At 43.6% G+C, this 18,605-nt stretch overlaps 1 non-coding gene across 1 annotated transcript; it reads right to left on the bottom strand.

The window, feature by feature from the left end:
• Positions 1 to 17,732: 17,732 nt before the first annotated feature.
• On the bottom strand, positions 17,733 to 17,837 carry LOC112129755 (U6 spliceosomal RNA). Its single transcript, XR_002912111.1, has one exon. It is a non-coding gene; the product is annotated as a U6 spliceosomal RNA (small nuclear RNA).
• Positions 17,838 to 18,605: the final 768 nt, after the last annotated feature.

Below are 18,605 nucleotides of genomic sequence, written 5' to 3'. Positions count from 1 at the left end.
TCTCTAGGCGGTGCATTCATTTTTAGAGTTGCTGCCTGGAAAGGTGTCTCTTTTATGTCTAGCGGAAATGTGCTACGTAGTAGGTTCCCTTTGTGTTAATGTTGTCTATTTCTTAGGCGTCACCCCACGTTGTTTTACTGTAAATAGGTCCTTGTGTGTGCTGGCCTCGGCCCTCATTAGGCAGATTTCATTTCACAGCTCACCGGCCCACTTCTCACACCTCATCGGAGCAAGTTGTATATTTAACTGTGCCCTGGAATGACATATTTTAAAACAGCAGGTTTGACATTTCTGGAAACACTTGCTTGGCATTCCTGAACTCCTCAGTGTTAGCCAAAGATGGCAATTACAGCGTTTCATCAAGTCTAGAGAAGAGGTCTTTTAAATCAGCCTTTATAGGCTTTAGTTTCTTTAGCTTGAAGAAACACACAACTGTATCCCTTAATCGAATGCGAAATTCTACCCATCTAACAATATAATCGCAATAACTGGTATTTCCTTCTTTCAGAGCCAGCTATTTCAGGGCCCCTTCCCTGAACTATGACTGAACCCTACTTTAATAGAATTCATTCATTCGTCAAGTATTTATTGAGCAACTTTTATGTCAAAGCTAGATGCTGGGAAACAATTCATTCTTCTGCCCAGTCAAGAGATTCAGTGTAGTTTGTGATAAATGCTACAACAGAGGGGTACAGGTGAGGGAAATATCCGAACTTGAGGAGGAGGAAAGGAGGAGAGAAAGCATGGAGGATGGGAAGGATCCCAGGCAGGAGGAGAAGCAAGCAAAGAAAGCTGCAGGATTTGAGAACAAATGCCTTGTGTTCTAGGAATTGCATGCAGGGTCAGGATTACCGGTGTGAAGGGGCTCACAGGCCAGTCTTCAGGGAGCACATTTGATCTGGAAGGCCATGGAGAACCACGGACGTGTTTTAAGCTAGTTTAGAAAAATCCCTCTGACAGTAACACGGAAAATTGAATGGGAGGCCTAAGACTTGAGGCTGAGACCTGGAAAGAAGCTGCAATCCAGGAAGACATGATGAGACTCTGAATGAGGGCAGTGCCAGTGGAGGTGGAAAGAAGGAAATGGATCTGAAAGACCTTCGGAAAGGAAAGTGGACAGGATCTGGAGACAAAGAGGATTGTAGGCTGACTTCAGGTTACAGCCTAAGCAACTTGCAGGTATTCACCGAGGTACAGGCCAGGAGAAAGCACAGGTTTAGGTGAAGATGATTAATTTAGTATTCTGCCATGAGAGCAAGCACCGTCACTCCAGTCCTGTGAATGGCTCTTCTCCTCCATGCCCCATTTGATCTAGTCTACATTATGCACAGCAGCTGCAGCTCATCAGAAACAAAGCCACAACTCTGTACAGAGAGACCGCCCACCACCCCCGGGAGTGCTCAACTATTACACTATGCACTTTTACAGTAATCCAAGTCAAAGAAGCCCCAGAGGACATGTTAACTTCTAATCAAATATTTCCTTTTCTACCACGTTCACTCTCCTTTGAAACCTCTTCCAGCCCCTTCACTCCTGCAGCCTCGCCTAGTGAGGCAGCCTGAAATGTAAATAAACAAGCGTGAGGGTAGTGAAATAATATGGGAATGTAACTTGAGCTGGTAGCCTCTCAGAAATCCCCAGGCCTTCCGTGGTGCCTTCGAGGCCTCTTTCAGGTCTGCAGCCTTCTTCCTTAGCAGGTACACAGTTGCTTATGGTTAGAAGGGAAACCCAAAGCTCTGGACCTCAGTCACTTTTGTATTTACCTACAGCTTTGTGTTTACCTACAGCTGAATACCTCCAATTGTGTCTGAGAAGTCTTGAACCTTGTGACAGGCGTTTCTTTCCTCTTTCCCCCAAGGAAAAGGTGTGGCCTTACAAGTGGAAGGGACTTGGGAAAGGCTTGAAGGTAAAAAGGCTTCCTGTTCACAGAAGCAGAGTGGCAATGACTTGGTTTTTTTTTTTAATTTTTGTATTTGATACATGATAATTGTACACATTTATGGGATACATGTGATATTTTGATACATGCATACAATATATTATGATCAAACCAGGGCATTCCGGATAGCCATCACCTCAAACATTTAGCTAGAAGAGATTTGAAATGTTTCTAGCACCAAGAAATGACAGAGTTGACGTGGATTTTTTTAAAACAGGGCAAAAGCTTTTAGATGACCAGCCTGATTCAAGAACCATTTTCTTTACAAGATTCGTAGGTAATTAAAGCATAGCATAGACCAGGAACTTGTAAGTGTCTCATTGTCCAGCACAAACACCTGCAGATTTACAAATTCAATTTGACAAATGTTTGTGGAGCACCCAATCTGGCGAAAGGTCTGTTGTGCCAGGTACAGGAGGATTGGAAAAAGAATGAAGGGGATCTCTCCCCTCCCAGAGGACAGAATCTAGGAAGGGACACAGAACACAGACACAACACAGGACTGGATGTGTCTGCTGGACAAGAGTTACATAACAGGCACTGTGCAAAACCCTTTACATTGGTTGACTCATTTCATCTTCACAACAGTCCTATGAGGCTGGTGCTATTATCATTCCCATTTCAAAGATAAAGAGAGGAGACATGAGGTCACACAGCTGGCAAGCCACAGATCCAAGACTCAAACCTGCGGAGTGTGACTTCAGAGTCTGTGTGCTTAACTTCTGTAATAAAACTGTTTCTATATAGTAAGCTTAAAAAACAAAAAACAAAAACCTGTTTTTGGAACACACAAAAGCCATTATAATGAAGAGTCACCTCCCTCGGTGGCTCAAGCCTGTAATCCCAGCCCTTTGGGAGGCCAAGGCGGGCAGGTCACCTGAGGTCAGGAGTTCAAGACCAGCCCGGTCAACATGGTGAAACCCCGTCTCTACTAAAAATACAAAAATAAATAAATAAAAGAAATTAAAAATAAAAATAATGAAGAGTCAGAGAAAACTTCACCAATACTGCTTGATCATGCTCTTCAACATCAGAACCAAGTTCAAATCCTGGATCAGTCCTTTTTCAGCCATTTTAACCAGGGCAAGTTATTTCATTTCTCTGAAAATTAAAAGAGATAATACATACATAACATTTAATATAATATTTGGCATATAACAAGCGTTTGGAAATCACTGTTATTTCTATTGTTTTTAATAATAGAAATTCTCAAATGGTAAAAATGGAGAAAAGAGCACTCCAGGCAGAGAGACCAGCAAAGATAGATGCACAGAGAGGGATTTCGTGACTGGTGGCTGGAATACAAGATGTGTTAGGAGGAGCAGCAGAAGCCATGCCTGCAAAGACTAGAAGTAGATGAAGGCTTTGAATACCACACTAATGGGGTTTTGCTTTATTCCAAAGCAAATGGAAAACTTAAAGAGCTGTTTGTGAGGAGGAATGGTGTGGATCCCACCTGTGTTTTAGCAAGAAAATTCCAGAAACCATGTGGGCAAGCCTAAGGGATAGCTGCCATCCAGGCAAGAGCTAATTCTGGCAAGTTCAGTGAGGATAAAAAGAAGATAAATTAGAGATGTTTAGGTTGTTGGATTGACAAGATTTAGCAACTGCATGGGTAAAAGGGAAGAAAAAGTAAAAGATGACTTCATGAGCTAGTGAGGGTGACCAGGTAGGTGGCTTTGCCATTACCCAAGACAAAGAAGGCAGGAGAAAAGATGCCAAATGGAGGGGCTTGGAGTGTGTGGGAAAAGAGATGAGGTGTTGATTTTGGGAACTTTTAGGTTTGAGATGCCTGTATGAAATCCAGCGGCAGGTATGTCTAGGTAATGGGAACAGTTTTGTTGTTGTCATGTTTGTTGGTGTTTAAGACAAGGTCTCACTCTGTTGCCCAGGCTGGAGCGCAGTGGCACAATCACAGCTCACTGCAGCCTCGACCTCTCAGGCTCAAGTGATCCTCTTGCCTCAGCCTCCCAAGTAGTTGGGACTACAGGGACATGCTACCACACCTGGCTAATTTTTGTATTTTTTGTAGCGACATGTGTAAGGTACATGGATGTGCTTTGGTCAAGGAATAGGCCAAGGCGGATATCCAGGCCTGCATGACTTGGTGAGTTTGGCGTGCAAGGGCACCCCTCCACTTGCTATGTAACCTGTTTGTGTAAGTTCATACATGGCCCTGAGCCACTGTTGTCTGTAAAAGATATAACTGCCCTGTTGACACTGTGCATGACAGACATGGCTCTTGGGGCTCGGCTCAGCTCAACATGGCTTAACGTGGTGGGCACACTGGTGCCCAGAGAAAGAAAGAGAGAACCAGAGCTGTCCATCCTGCAGACAGACAGAGGGGAGCCACAGCATGGCTCGCGTCGGAGCCCAGAGAGAGAAAGAGTTAAGCTGCCGACCCTGAAGGCAAGGGAGAGCCAGCCATGCAACTGCATTGTGAGGGTGGCAGGAGCCGCAGAGCCAGAGCAGACAGCCGAGATAAAGGTGGACAGTATAAGAAAGCTGTTGATGAGAGCTGCTGCTGAATAAAATCATCTTTCACCTGCCTACAGCCCCCCAAGTGTTCTTTCTGCCCATCCACCCACTGCCCTTTGATTCCGCATAGGCTGGACCCAGACCCCAGGATCTGACAACAGGGTTTTGCTGTGTTGCCCAGGCTGGTCTCAAACTCCTGGGATCAAGCAATCTGCCTGCCTCAGCCTCCCAAAGTGCTGGGAATACAGGTGGAAGCCACCACTCCAGGTCTTTGTTTTTTAAACATGGGAGAAATTACAGGTTGTTTGTATACTCATAGGAATGGTCTAGTAAAGAGGGAAAATGTGGTGACCCATTAGAGAGAAGGGAGAATTGCTGGAGCCATGGCTTTGAGTATGAGTAATTGGGAAGGGATAGTATATCTAATATACCAGTGGAGGGATGGGTCTTAGGTAGAAATACAGACACTTCAGTAGTCACAAATGGGAAGGCAGAATATATGGGCATAGGTACAATTAAGTGGGTAGATGAGGTATTGGGAGAAGGTTCTCTGCTGATTGCTTTTATTTTCTTAATGAAATGGAAAGCAAGGCCACTAGCTGAGTGTAAGGATGTTGGAGTAGGTGTTGGAGGTTTGAGAAAAGAGAGGAAGGTGTGAAATAATCATCTCAAAGAGTGGGAGAGAGAAATGGAGGGTAAGAACAGTTTCCAGCCATTGACACTTAATAGAGCCCAGCAGTTTTCTAACATGTCATCTAGACCTGAAAGCTAATGGGACATAGAACAGAAGGTTTTTGGCTTTGTTTAGTTCATTTATTTGTTGAGGAGGCTGTCTGTCTGAGCTCACGGAAAATGTAGTTACAGCCCAGTGAATTGGGCTCTGAAAATCCAGCGGCCACCCTGAGGGCATGGGAGGCTCCTGAGAAGATGAACATAGAGAAGGAAGAAGAGAGATGGCATCACTGAAAAACTCCACTTCAATTTGCTCCATGCCTGGGTCCCCCTAGTGTTGACTCACCTTGACAAGTGACTAACTCACTCTGTGTCACCGCTGCAAGAGAAAGTCAAATCCTAGCAACTTACAGCCCAAGAAACATTGGTAAGAGATGAAGTCATCTCAGAACCCAAAAGGCAACCATCTGAAAGCAAATTTGGAATTTGAAATATAAATATCCTATCAATCACAGTGCGCATAATACTATCACCTTATATTTCTGTGTGCCTTCCAGTATGTTATCTCACACAATGCTCACAACTCTGAAGAATATCAGGACAGCCTAGAAAGATTCTAGTTTTAAGCTCCACCAGCTCAAGCAAGTCAAATAGCAGGACATGGAACAGCTGGGAACTTAAGCTGTGTGCAAAACCTGTCCAGAGTTCCTGCCATCACATGCTGGGGTTCAGTGCACTTAACTCACTCTAGGGTATATGTACATTGTGCGCCCATCTAACTAACAATGAGAAAAAGTGAGAGAATGAAAGTAACAACCAAACTTAAAACAGATGTAGGGACTGGCACAGTGGCTCACGCCTGTAATGCCAGCATTTTGTGAGGCCAAGGCAGGTGGATCATGTGAGGTCAGGTGTTCAAGACCAGCCTGGCCAACATGATGAAACCCTGTCTCTACTAAAAATACAAAAAAATTAGGCGGGCATGTTGGCTGGGGCTTGTAATCCCAGTTACTCAGGAGGCTGAGGCAGGAGAATCGCTTGAACCCAAGAGGCGGAGGTTGCAGTGAGCTGAGACCGCACCGTTGCACTCCAACCTGGGTGACGAGCAAAACTCTGTCTCAAAAACAAAAACAAAAAAACAAAACCAAAACCAGATGTACATGTTGGTTTAAAACTGCAGAAAGGATGTGCAGTTTTAAACCTTTAAAAAACTGTAACTTTAAAGGTTTACTGTAAAAAAAAGTAACTTTAAAGGTTTACTGACCATTAACAAAAATAAAATGCAATATGCAGGTGAATAGTAATGTGGTTAGTACCTGCGGAGGGAGAAATTGAAGAATTAACTGAGGGCCATAGAGACACATTAACTGGTTTTGTTTTTTTGTTTTGTTTTTTCTGAGATGGAGTTTTGCTGTGTCACCCAGGCTGGAGTGCAGTGGCGCGGTCTTGGCTTACTGCAACCTCCACCTCCTGGGTTCAAGCAATTTTCCCACCTCAGCCTCACAAGTAGCTGGGGCTACAGGCACATGCCAACACACCTGGCTACTTTTTTATTTTTTTGGTAGCGACGTGGTTTTGCCATGTTGGCCAGGCTGGTCTCGAGCTCCTGGCCTTGAGTGATCGCCTGCCTTGGCCTCCCAAAATGCTGGGATTACAGGTGTGAGCCACCACCCAGCCAGAGACACACAAACTTAAAGGAGAATTAGAGGAACTGACAGGAAGCTGTCCCTAGAAGACAAGGATGATGGAAACACGAAATGGCATCCAATTAGAATTTTCATAAATTTGCTAATGTGTTACAAGCAGCAAAATAATAATAATAATAATAATAAAAGAATGATTTTCTGAATTTTTTTAAAATAAAGTCTCAAAATGGGCAAATTAAGGGAATTTTCAAGAGAACCTTTGGCCATATCAGTTCTTACAAGTGCTGTTAGTTGTCTGCCAGGATTCTCTCTACCAGGCTCGTGCACCCATCTCCTAGCTGATGCTTACTTACATCTGCGTCTTCGTGGGAAGATTTCCCTTGGCTGACAGGAGCTACTTTGCCCAGAAATGCCTGAGAAATTACACACACTGCCTCCACCCCACCTCTTTCCAGGGTCCTCCTACTGGTATATAGGCCCCCTTGCCTCCGGATGAGACAAACTTTGGAGCAATTTATGCTCCAGACAGAGCTTTCTGCAGAATCAGGCTAAGGTAAGAGTTCTTTTTTTCATTCTTGCTTAGCATCTTCTGATCTGCTTCCCTTAATCCCTTTCAGGTTTCTCCCAAGGGCACTCTTCAATAAATCACTTACGTAAGCATCCCTGTCTCAGGCTATGCTCTTAGGAACCTGCCTTAGGACAGCCAGGTAGGATATCACTCCATAGTACTTCCCTCTATGGGATAGATAGAATACATTTTGCTTTCTTTGCATTATATTTTGTTGTTTGTTTTGGTTTAGGTGTTTAGGTGTGGGGAGGTGTTATTTAGGGTGGGGGGGGTGGACTTTTTTTTTTTTAATCAGACAGAGTCTCACTCTTATCACCCAGGCTGGCATGAACACGACTCACTGTAACTTCAACCTCCTGAGCTCAAGCAATCCTCCTGCCTCAGCCTCCCTTGTAGCTGGGACCACAGGCATGTGCCACCATGCCTGGCTAATTTTTTAAATTTTTTATGGAGACCGGGTCTCACTTTGTTGCCCCAACTGTTCTCAAACTCCTGGGCTCACACAGTCCTGTCTCTACCTCCCTAAGTGCTGGGATTACAGGCATGAGCCACTGTGCTTGGCCTGGTGTAGCGTTCTTGTTTTGTTTAACTTTGTTTGTTTAACAGAGTTTTCTCTTACTTCCTTGATGTTTTCATCTTTCTAGGCCAAAGAATAATAAAAGATTTTACTGAAATTTCTTTTAAAATTTGGCCGAGGTTAGGTAGGGCTATTCTATTTTAAATTTTAGTTAGTTCTGTTTCTAGGGCATAGATTATGCTGTTTCCCAATCGTGAGAGCATGATAGTAATTTTGATCTGTATTTCCAAAAGACTGTATTAGCCAGCACTGAATAAACAGTAATTCTATTATCGTGAGGCAGGGAAGGAGCAAAGCAGGTATCAGATACTTTCAGTTGTATGAATCAGAAAACCTGACTCATTCCAGCTTAAATAATAAATGGAATTTTTTGGCTCATATAACTGAGAAGTCCAAAGGAGAAGTCTGGATTTGGGCATAGCTTTATCCTGTGCCCATTTTGGCTAAATGGGCACAAAACACCTGGTTTCTTTTTGTCCTGTGGCCCTGCCTTCTACAATGTTCACTTCATTCTAAGTCTGACTCCCCTGGTGATTCCAAGAGAGCTGCCAGAAGCTCTCAATGCTACACGCATTCTCATTCATAGTTCAGCAAGAAAACAGAGGATGTTCTTGTCCTTGCAAAATTGCCAAGCGTAACTCAGATTGGAACCCTTAGGTCACGTGCCTGCTCCTGAACCGATTGCTATGGCGAGGGAGATGGAATATGCTGATCGACTTAGTTTAGGCCATGAACCCTATTGCTGGTGCAGGGAATGGAATCTCATTCCCATGAACTACACGGATCCCCAAATGAAAATCAGGGCCTTTGGCAAGGGGGACAAACCAATAAACACCAACCTGCTTCATCAAACAAGCAAAGGCAGCAGAATATTTTGTTCACTCAGCATTTATGAGCATGCTCTGTCCTGGGCTGGAGGGCACATAACTGCGTATGAGACAGAAAGAAGAAGAGAGGGAGGAAAAAGAGGAAATGCAGTGCAATACGTGACAGTGTGAACAAAGTGTTGCTAACCAATACCAACATGGCACTTCAGCGTTTATGCTTTTCATACACTTTGTCTCACTAACCCCCACAATTGGAAAAGGAACCTTTGTCTTTATTTTTGGATGTCCGGTGTCTGAACTCCCTCCCTTCATCCGGGGAACCCTCCCCACCTTAGGAGTCGTGGTGGAAGGCAGGGCCTTCTCCCACTCTGCAGGCTGAAAATGCCAGGTGCTTGCTCTCACAGGACATGAGACACATAGTCTAGCTTTAACCAAGCAAACAAACCTGTGACAGACTTTGAATTGGGAGCTAGTGACACAAAGAAGCAGAGGCTGTGGATAATTCTTTCTAGCTGTGGTGAGGGAAAAATGGCAGCAATGTATAGCTTCTGGGGCGACAGAGCAAACAGAACACCCAGCCCCCAGCGCCAGTGGTGCTGGCAGGGTGAGCTGCAGCAGCTGGTACTTGGTGACAGTACAGCAGTCTCCTAAGTTCTGCTGCTTGCTTTGTGGCATTCTTCCTTTCTGTTTATAACCCCTGATTTGCCAACTCTCCTAGCAATTCTGTGAACCAACCAATATCCTTTTAATAAATTCATTTTCAACCAGACTCAGTTCCTATGGCTGCAACTTATGGAAATATAACTCTTTTGGGTCAATATTATCATAATTTTACAGGTAAGGATACAGGCTCTGAGACATTAGGTTACATGGTGCCCAGGACCACGCTATCTTCCAACTGCAAACCCCATCCTTTGTTCAGTATATGTGTCATTCTTAGGTGAAGAGTAACTGGAAAAGTTTCCTTCATTCCTAAAACATTTCCTTCCACTCCCCATCTGTTTAGTGCCTAAAATGCACCATTAGAGAGGGGTTCTCTGAGTCTGAAAGGCTTTTCCGTCAGTTAAAAGGCAAACATCAAGGAATCTTGAGATCAGCTGACCCTTCAGGAATGGGGAGAAAGAGTGGGAATTCTTACCTTAGAGAGGATTTGTTTAACAGGCTTCTTGGAGAGCAAAGGCCAGTGAGAATGAAGTGCAGATGATGGAGAAAAATACGGAAAGAGGAGGAGTCGGGTTGCCAAAGCCAATGGTACCTGTGTGACTGGGGCAAAAAAACAGAACTTGCCCCCACATTTCTAAAGAGAATCTTTGATTTAGCTGCTTGGCCACCTGGATAAACAGTGGCGTTCTAAGTAGGGAGAGGCATAGGGGAAATGAGATTGCATGATGCTAATGGTTCTCAGCCCTGGCTGCCCTTTTGTTTTTCTTGTTTTGTTTTTTGTTTTGAGATGAAGTCTCGCTCCATCGTGCAGGCTGGAGTGCAGTGGCCTGATCTTGGCTCACTGCAACCTCCACCTCCCAGTTTCAAGTGATTCTCCTGCCTCAGCCTCCCGAGTAGCTGGGATTACAGAAGTGCACCCCCAGCTAATTTTTGTATTTTTAGTAGAAATGGGGTTTCACCATGTTGATCAGGCTGGTCTCGAACTCCTGACCTCAGGTGATCTGCCCGTCTTGGCCTCCCAAAGTACTGGGATTTTAGGCATGAGCCATCATGCCTGGCCCTGGCTACCCTTTTGAATAGCCCAGGGGACCTTTAAAATATACTGGAAGAGAGCCAGAAGAGGTGACTCATGCCTGTAATCCCAGCACCTTGGAAGGCTGAGGTGAAAGGATTGTTTGAGCTCAGGAGTTCAAGACCAGCCCGGGCAACATACTGAGACCCTGTCTCTGTTTTTTGTTGTTTTTTTTTTAAATATATTAAAAATAACAAAATATACTGGTGCAGGGGGGAATAGGAGAATGGCTGCTTAATGGGTACAAGGTTTCCTTTGGGTAATGACAATATTAGGGAACTAGATAGAACCAATAGTTGTACAACCTTGTGAATATACTAAATGCCACTGCATCCTCGACCTCCCCGGCTCAAGCAATCCTCCCACCTCAGCCTCCCAAGTAGCTGGGACTACAGGCACACACCATATGCCTGGCTAATTTTTGTATTTTTTGTGGAGATGGGTTTTCGCCATGTTGCCCGTGGCTGGTCTCAAACTCCTAGGCTCAAGAGATCGGCCCACCTCAGCCTCCCAAAGTGCGGGGATTAGAGGCATAAGCCACCATGCTCAACCAATTGTGCACTTTAAAATGATTAATTTTATGTTATGTGAATTTTGCCTCAAAAAAAAAAAAATTGGCATCCCCTGAGAGGGAAGAGGGTAATAATGGGCTTATATGAGGGTAGAAGCAGCTCTTGAGAAGTGTGTGACTTTAGTGGAGTGATGGTGTACTCTATAATGAGCTCAGCAACTTTCTCCTAGATGCCCTCAAGTTCACTTCAGGTGAATAATGAATGGTGAAGATTTACATACTTTACTTTTCAAGGCTTTTATAGGAGTTGGTCTTTGATTTATTTTGGATGTGAATCTGGGCTGAGACAGGGCAATATAGCTTAGTTTCACCAGGGTTCTACCTTATACCTATTTTACAGGTTAGACCAAGGCTGGCCCTAGATTCTAGCAACAAATTTGAATGGGACCAAATACTCTCTTGCTCAGATGTAGTATAGTGTGCCAGATCTGAAGACATCCTCCAGTAAAAACAGCAAGAAATTGGGATGGTGCACTCTTGCATAAAGGGCCTAGGGCATGACTCCCATCTCCAATCAGAAAAATGTTCAGTTACCAGGAATGCCCTGGCAGCCAGCAATTTCAGCCTCTAATTTTGATGAAAACACTTGCCGAGACTGAATTGGCACAAACGAAGCACATTTACACCCAGCCAGCTGGATTCCATCTTAAGAGTACAAGCTGAAGCTCCAGAAGGTGAAGAGATTGATGCTATTCATGGCAACAGTCTGCAGCCATCTCTCTGTTATAGGCCTGGGTGAAAAAAATGGTACGAGGGAAATTATAGTGCTGGAGAAAGCAGCTACCCAAAGACTGCAATCCCACATACGAACCAAAGGTCCCTGGGAAATCCTAAGTGGGAGGGACACAGAACAGGAGAGTGGGTCTGCAAAAGACCTTCATAAGAAAAAATTACTAACTCAAGGGAAACATTCAAGGAAAGGAAAGAACAATGAAGTCACATAAAAGAGGGTGAACTAATGTAACCAAAGATAAGACAAAACTGGTAGAAATTACAGTAAATCTGAAGCAGATGTTCCAGGCAAGTTCTTTAATGGTGCTTTCCAATGCCACCCTGCTCCCCATTCCCTATCTTTGTCCCTTTCCCAGCACTTGGTTCTGCTCTGCAAGGTCTTTCGTTCATTTATTAGTTAATTCAACAGACCTTGATTAAGCATGGTCTTTATGCCAGTACAAGGCTGCAGGCATACAGAAGTGAAGAAAACACAATTAAGGCCAGATAAAGAAGAGCCTTGCCGGGTGCAATGGCTCATGCCTGTAATCCCAGCAGTTTGGGAGGCTGAGGCGGGCAGATAACTTGAGGCCAGGAGTTCGAGACCAGCCTGGCCAACAGAGAGAAACCTTGTCTCTACTAAAAATACAAAAATTAGCCGGGCGTGGTGACACACGCCTGTAGTCCCAGCTACTCAGGTGGCTGAGGCAGGACAGTCACTTGAGCCCAGGAGGCAGAGGTTGCAGTGAACTGAGATCATGCCAGTGCACTCCAGCCTGGGCGACAGACCAAGACTGTGTCTCAATTTAAAAAAAAAAAAAAAAGAGGGAGAGAGACAGAGAGCCTTAGAGACCTTAAGCACTAAAAAGATGAGGGTCTCCCTGTCCCAAAAGAAAACTCAAAATTAAATTTGATTTTTCAAGATGACATAAACCTTGCATGTATGCTAACATTAAAATAGCTTCTTTCTAGATTTGGGGATTACAAAATTCAGATTTCATTAATTAAAGATGAGTGTTTCTCTCGCTGTCACTCTTATCCTGGTATTCCTGCTTTGCTAGTGCCTTCAGGGATGACCCAGCTATAACCATTCCTCTGCCTTTGAAGAGGCGAGGACTCAGGGGAAGACAATTCTTAACTTTCTGGCTACTGTGGCTGCTCTTCTCTTTCCCAATTTCTGGTAGCCAGTGTGGTTGTTAATGAATGGAAGGATGTTGGGTGGCAAAAGGGGGAGGAATTGATATTCTTGGAAAAGGATCGGCCTATTTGCTGACAAAATTGTTGGACTATTATGTCAGCTGTGGTAGCTGTGCTTCAAGATGTGAAGAATAGTCAGGCGCGGTGGCTCACGCCTGTAATCCTAGCACTTTGGGAGACTGAGATTGGTGGACAAAAGTTATCTGCCTGCCTCGGCCTCCTAAAGTGCTAGGATTAGAGGCATAATTACAGGATTACAGGTGTGAACCAGTGCACCTGGCCCCGAAAGGAGAGCTATTTTTGAAACTAAAAATATAAGGACATAGTCTCAGGATAAAGAATAGTTCTTGGGATGGTCACAGTGGCTCACACCTGTAATCCCAGCACTTTGGGAAGCTGAGGTGGGCGAATCACAAGGTCAGGAGTTCAAGACCGGCCTGACCAACATAGTGAAACCCCGTCTCTACTAAAAATACAAAAAATTAGCTGGGTGTGGTGGCAGGCACCTGTAATCTCAGCTACTTGGGAGGCTGAGATAGGAGAATCGCTTGAACCCGGGAGATGGAGGTTGCAGTGAGCTGAGATTGCACCACTGCACTCCAGCCTGGGCAACAGTGCAAGACTCCATCTCAAAAAAAAAAAAAAAAAAAAAAAAAAAGAAAAGAAACTCTTTGCAAGGCCAAGGGAAGTCGGCAGATTGCTTGAGCCCAGGAGCTTGAGACCAGCCTGGGCAACATGGTAAAACACCATCTCTACAAAAAAATACAAAAAAAATAAAATAAAATTAGCCAGGCGTGGTGTCCCATGCCTACAGTCCCAGCCACCTGGGAGGCTGGGGTGGGAGGATCACCTGAGCCCAGGAAGTTGAGGCTGCAGTGAGCCATGATTGTGTCACTGCACTCCAGTCTGGGCAACAGAGTGAGACCATGTCTCAAAAAAAAAAAAAAAAAAAAGAGTTCCTTTTTTACCAAATGAAATTTAGACCTGTTCTCCCACATTATTCTTATTTTTAAAATTTCATGACAGATTAATAATAATGAAAAAATTATTTCCATATCATCACCAGTTTGAAGACCAGAATTTGGAACCACTACCAGTAGACAGCACGAAATCAGTAGACAGGACAACTGGGGATAAAAACCCTGAGCCCATCGAAACATTATTCTGACCTATATGACATTTCTTCTGTCCTGAAAGCATGCTTGCATTCAGGTATAGATGAATAGCATGCAAAAATATTCTATAGACAGTTATTGGAAGACTGAAGACCAAAGAGGCCTCTCCACCAGAGGATGAGTGAGAGCTGAGGAAACATAATGTTCTCACCCTGACACATTCAGATAGTGCACTTGTGGCTCCCCTGCACCTATGTTCCTATTTGTGTGCCTTTAATGGGTCACCAGTTTTACCAGCAATAGCTCTTGCAATTGTGGCTTACCAGGAGCCAGGAAGTGAAGCAACCCAAGCGTGATGCATCCAGGAGGCTGAGTTTGTGTGGGTGGTGACAAGGTGAGAAGAAAATGTGACAAGTGTGAAACCACAAGGAAATTCAGAGTTGGTTCCAAGGCTTAACCTTTGCATGAAGTTCCAGAAAGTTTTGGGAGTCTGCACAGTGACTAAGCTTCATGTGCCTTCTTAGGCAGTGGTGAGGAAAGAGGTGAATGGTGTTGCAAACTGAGGTGATCTAGGAGTTCTCAGGGTTTACTTGCAATCTCCCTACTTTCTTTCTTTTTTTTTTTTTTTTCTAAATTAAGAGAAAGAGACAAGGTATTGCTCTGTCATCCAGGCTGGAGTGTAGCACTGTGATTATAGCTCACTGCAGCCTCAAACTCCTTGGCTCAAGTGATCCTCTTACCTTCACCTCTCAAAGTGCTGGGATTACAGGTGTGAACCACTGCACCCAGCGTCACACTTCATATTCTTTTTTTTTTTAGATGGAATCTCGCTCTGTCTCCAGGCTGGAGTGCAGTGGTGTGATCTCAGCTCACTGCAACCTCAACCTCCCGGGTTCAAGCGATTCTCCTGTCTCAGCCTCCCAAGTAGCTGGGCTACAGGCATGCACCACCACACCCAGCTAATTTTTGTATTTTTAGCATAGACGGGGTTTCACCATGTTGGTCAGGATGGACTTGATCTCTTGACCTTGTGATCCACCTGCCTTGGCCTGCCAAAGTGCTGGGATTACAGGCGTGAGCCACCACACCCGGCCACACTTCATATTCTTTAAGTAGCATTAAAATGCTTTAATAAATCAGCATGAGAAAGTTTCTTAATGACACATGCAAAATTATTTATGTATTAGAAAAGCAAGATAGTTGAAAGGAATCAGTGTCGTGTGATTAATGTGATACTCCTGGTATCTGTATACATATACATCAAATAATACTTTATATTTTCTATGTCATTTCCCCTCAGGTAATTATCTGTAATATCGGGGGAAATCTATGTTAGGGCACTTTTATTAAAAAATCACATACTTTCAGAAAAAAAGTGGCAAGTAAGTACGAAAAACCTTTTTACCCTGCATCGGTAGTCCCTCTACATGCTGCTCAAGGTTTTACCGTGTGCCAGCCTATGCTGCCATGTGGATGCCCCTCTTATCTTGCTTGAGCTCTGATAACATAAACAGGTCATCCTCATGCATGGATACCTTCCTCATTTGGCTCAGACTCTGACACTCTGCACTGAACCACCACTACTACCCTACATGGACACCTGTCTCACCCTGTGCAGGCACTCCTTGCACTCAAGCAGCCCTCCAACATAGGTACCCTGCTTGGATTCTGATACCCTATGCTGGGCTGCACCCCTGAGTGGATGATGCCTTCTTAGGCTCTGACACCCTGTACTGGGTTACACCACCACCCAGATGTCCACCTCACTTTGCTTTGCAGCTCTGCTTCCTTATTCACATATGTAGGTCCTATTTTGTAATATCTGTAGTTGTTTTACCTTATTTCTAGATTTATATAGATTCAGACTTCATGATTAGCCTTATTAAATAGTTCCCATTTTCTAGTTTTTCATTCGGAAATGTCTTTTTTTTTTTTTTTTTTTTTTGAGACAGAGTCTTGCTCTGTTACCCAGGCTGGAGTGCAGTGGTGCGATCTCAGCTCACTGCAACCTCCACCTCCTGGGCTCAAGCAAGTCTCCTGCCTCAACCTCCCGAGTAGTTGGGATTACAGGCACGTGCCACTGCACCTAGCTAATTTTTGTGTTTTAATAGAGACAGGGTTTCATCTATGTTGGCCAGGCTGGTCATGAACTCCTGGCCTCAGGTGATCTGTCCACCTCCGCCTCCCAAAGTGCTAGGATTACAGCCTTGAGCCACTGTGCCAAGCCTAGAAATGTCTTAATTGGCTAGACTTTATCATCAGGTAGCTTTTTCAACCAGTGTTTATATGTGTTTTACCTGAAGTAAGCCTTTGTCATTTGAGACTATTTTTTGATGGCCTTATACACAAGTGGAGATTTAGCTGGGTATAAAATTCTTGGGTCACACTCGTTTCTCCTTAGAACTCTGTAAACATTGTTCTATAATCTTTTGGCATGGACGATTATTGTGAATGAGTTTGAGCTCAGCTTTACATCTTCCTTCTACAAGTGGCTTGTGTTTTCTACCTAGATACCCATAAGATTATTCACTTAGTTCATGACGTTTAGTCACTTCATGTAGCTGTGTCACAGTTCTATTCCACTGTGCTAATTTTTTCTACAACACAGTGTATCATTTTTTTTTTTTTTTGAGATGGAGTCTCACTCTGTTGCCCAGGCTGGAGTGCAGTGGTGCGATCTTGGCTCACCGCAAGCTCTGCCTCCCAGGTTCATGCCATTCTCCTGCCTCAGCCTCCCGAGTAGCTAGGACTACAGGTGCCTGCCACCATGCCCAGCTAATTTTTTTTGTATATTTAGTAGAGACGGGGTTTCACTGTGTTAACCAGGATGGTCTCCATCTCCTGACCTCGTGATCTGCCCACCTTGGCCCTCCAAAGTGCTGGGATTACAGGCGTGAGCCGCCATGTCTGGCCTGTATCTTTTAAATTTGTAGCTTTTGTTCTTCATTTCAGGAAAGTATACTTTTTTTCTTTGGATATTTTTATTCTCCACTTTGCTCTGCTCTCTGCCTAAAGGACACCAAGTATAGATAGGGTGGATTTCTGTTGTGCTTTATGAATGTATATAATTTCTGTGACTGAAAAATTGTATGTAGGTGTAAGGATAACATTATTATAGGTTTGATCCAAATATGAGAATTTTAATATTCTTTCTCAGTCTAGGTCTCAAATACTAAAAACTTTGTGAATGATCTTTATTTTTTGGTGTATGTGTGCGCACACACGTGAATATGTAGAATATGATATAGTAGGCTAAGATCAGAGACAATATAGTAGTCAATTTATTTTCCAAGAGCTATAGTGAATAGATAATAATTAGAACTATTTTTTATTTAATGCTTAACTATACAAGGCAAGGACATAAGCACTTTGCATATATTTGCTAATTTAATTCTCACAATAAGTATATAAAATAAGTATTATTATGCCATCATTTAACAATAAGGGGACTAAACCTTAGAAGTGTTAAATAAATCTCCAGAGTTTCATTACTACAAAATGGTAGAGTGGGTTTGGAACCTGAGTTTCCCAAAGCAATGGCCACATATTAATCCACTGTATTCTCTCTTTTCTTTGTCTTCTGCTACAGTGGGAAGTCGTGAGGGGAAAAACAAGTTGTGGATGCCTCCAAAAGGTGTTCGTATTTTAAGAAGTCAAAGCTGTTGGTTTCCACGAAGGCATGTTATCTTTACAGTAATGTACGTCAGAAGGCTTCATGAATTTGCATGTCATCCTTGTACAGGGGCCATGATAATTTCTGCATCATTCCAATTTTAGTGTATGTGCTGCTAAAGCCAGCACCAGTTTCTTTTTTTCAACCGGTCCATAGATCCTTTCACTTAATGTTCCCTAAGGCACTAAAGTTCAACATATTTAAAACAAAATTCATTGTTTTATTCCTCAATAACTTTGTCTTTCTCTCAATTCAGTTACTGACACTTCCTTCTCTCCTGCTTTCTATGTGTCATTGGTTGTCAACATTTATTACTTCTGTCTTCTCATTATCTCATTCCATTGAGTCTGCTCCTTTCCATTCAAAATGTCAACACCTTAATTCAGCCTCTTATTAACACCAGCCTGGAATATTGTATTGCTGAGGTAACTGACTAGTCTTCTGTCCTCTCATCTTTTTGTCCTTTCTCTTCTTTTATGTCATACCTAGGCTCAGACCTGTCTTCCTATAGCAGTTGTCTCCAAACCCTTTTGAAAACACTTCGTATCAATACAAATGCTTGAGCATGAATCTCTAGTATATTCATTTTAATTTATTGTATTGTATTGTATTGTATTTTTGAGATCGCGTCTTACTCTGTCACCCAGGCTGGAGTGTAGAACCACGATCATGGCTCTCTGCAGCCTTGACCTCCCCAGGCTCAGGTGATCCTCTGGCCTTAGCCTCCTATGTAGCTGAGACTACAGGCATGTGCCACCACACTCAGCTAATTTTTGTATTTTTTTTTAGAGATGGGGTCTCGACATGTTTCCCAGGCTGGTTTCAAACTCTTAGGCTCAAGTGATCTGCCCACCTTGGCCTCCCAAAGTGCTGGGATCACAGGCATGAGCCACCGC

The sequence above is a fragment of the Pongo abelii genome, chromosome 19, assembly GCF_028885655.2.
Source record: "Pongo abelii isolate AG06213 chromosome 19, NHGRI_mPonAbe1-v2.0_pri, whole genome shotgun sequence".
In the NCBI taxonomy this organism is placed as follows: domain Eukaryota; kingdom Metazoa; phylum Chordata; class Mammalia; order Primates; family Hominidae; genus Pongo; species Pongo abelii.
Note: the sequence above shows the minus strand (reverse complement) of the source record. Positions and strands in the feature narration are given on the sequence as shown.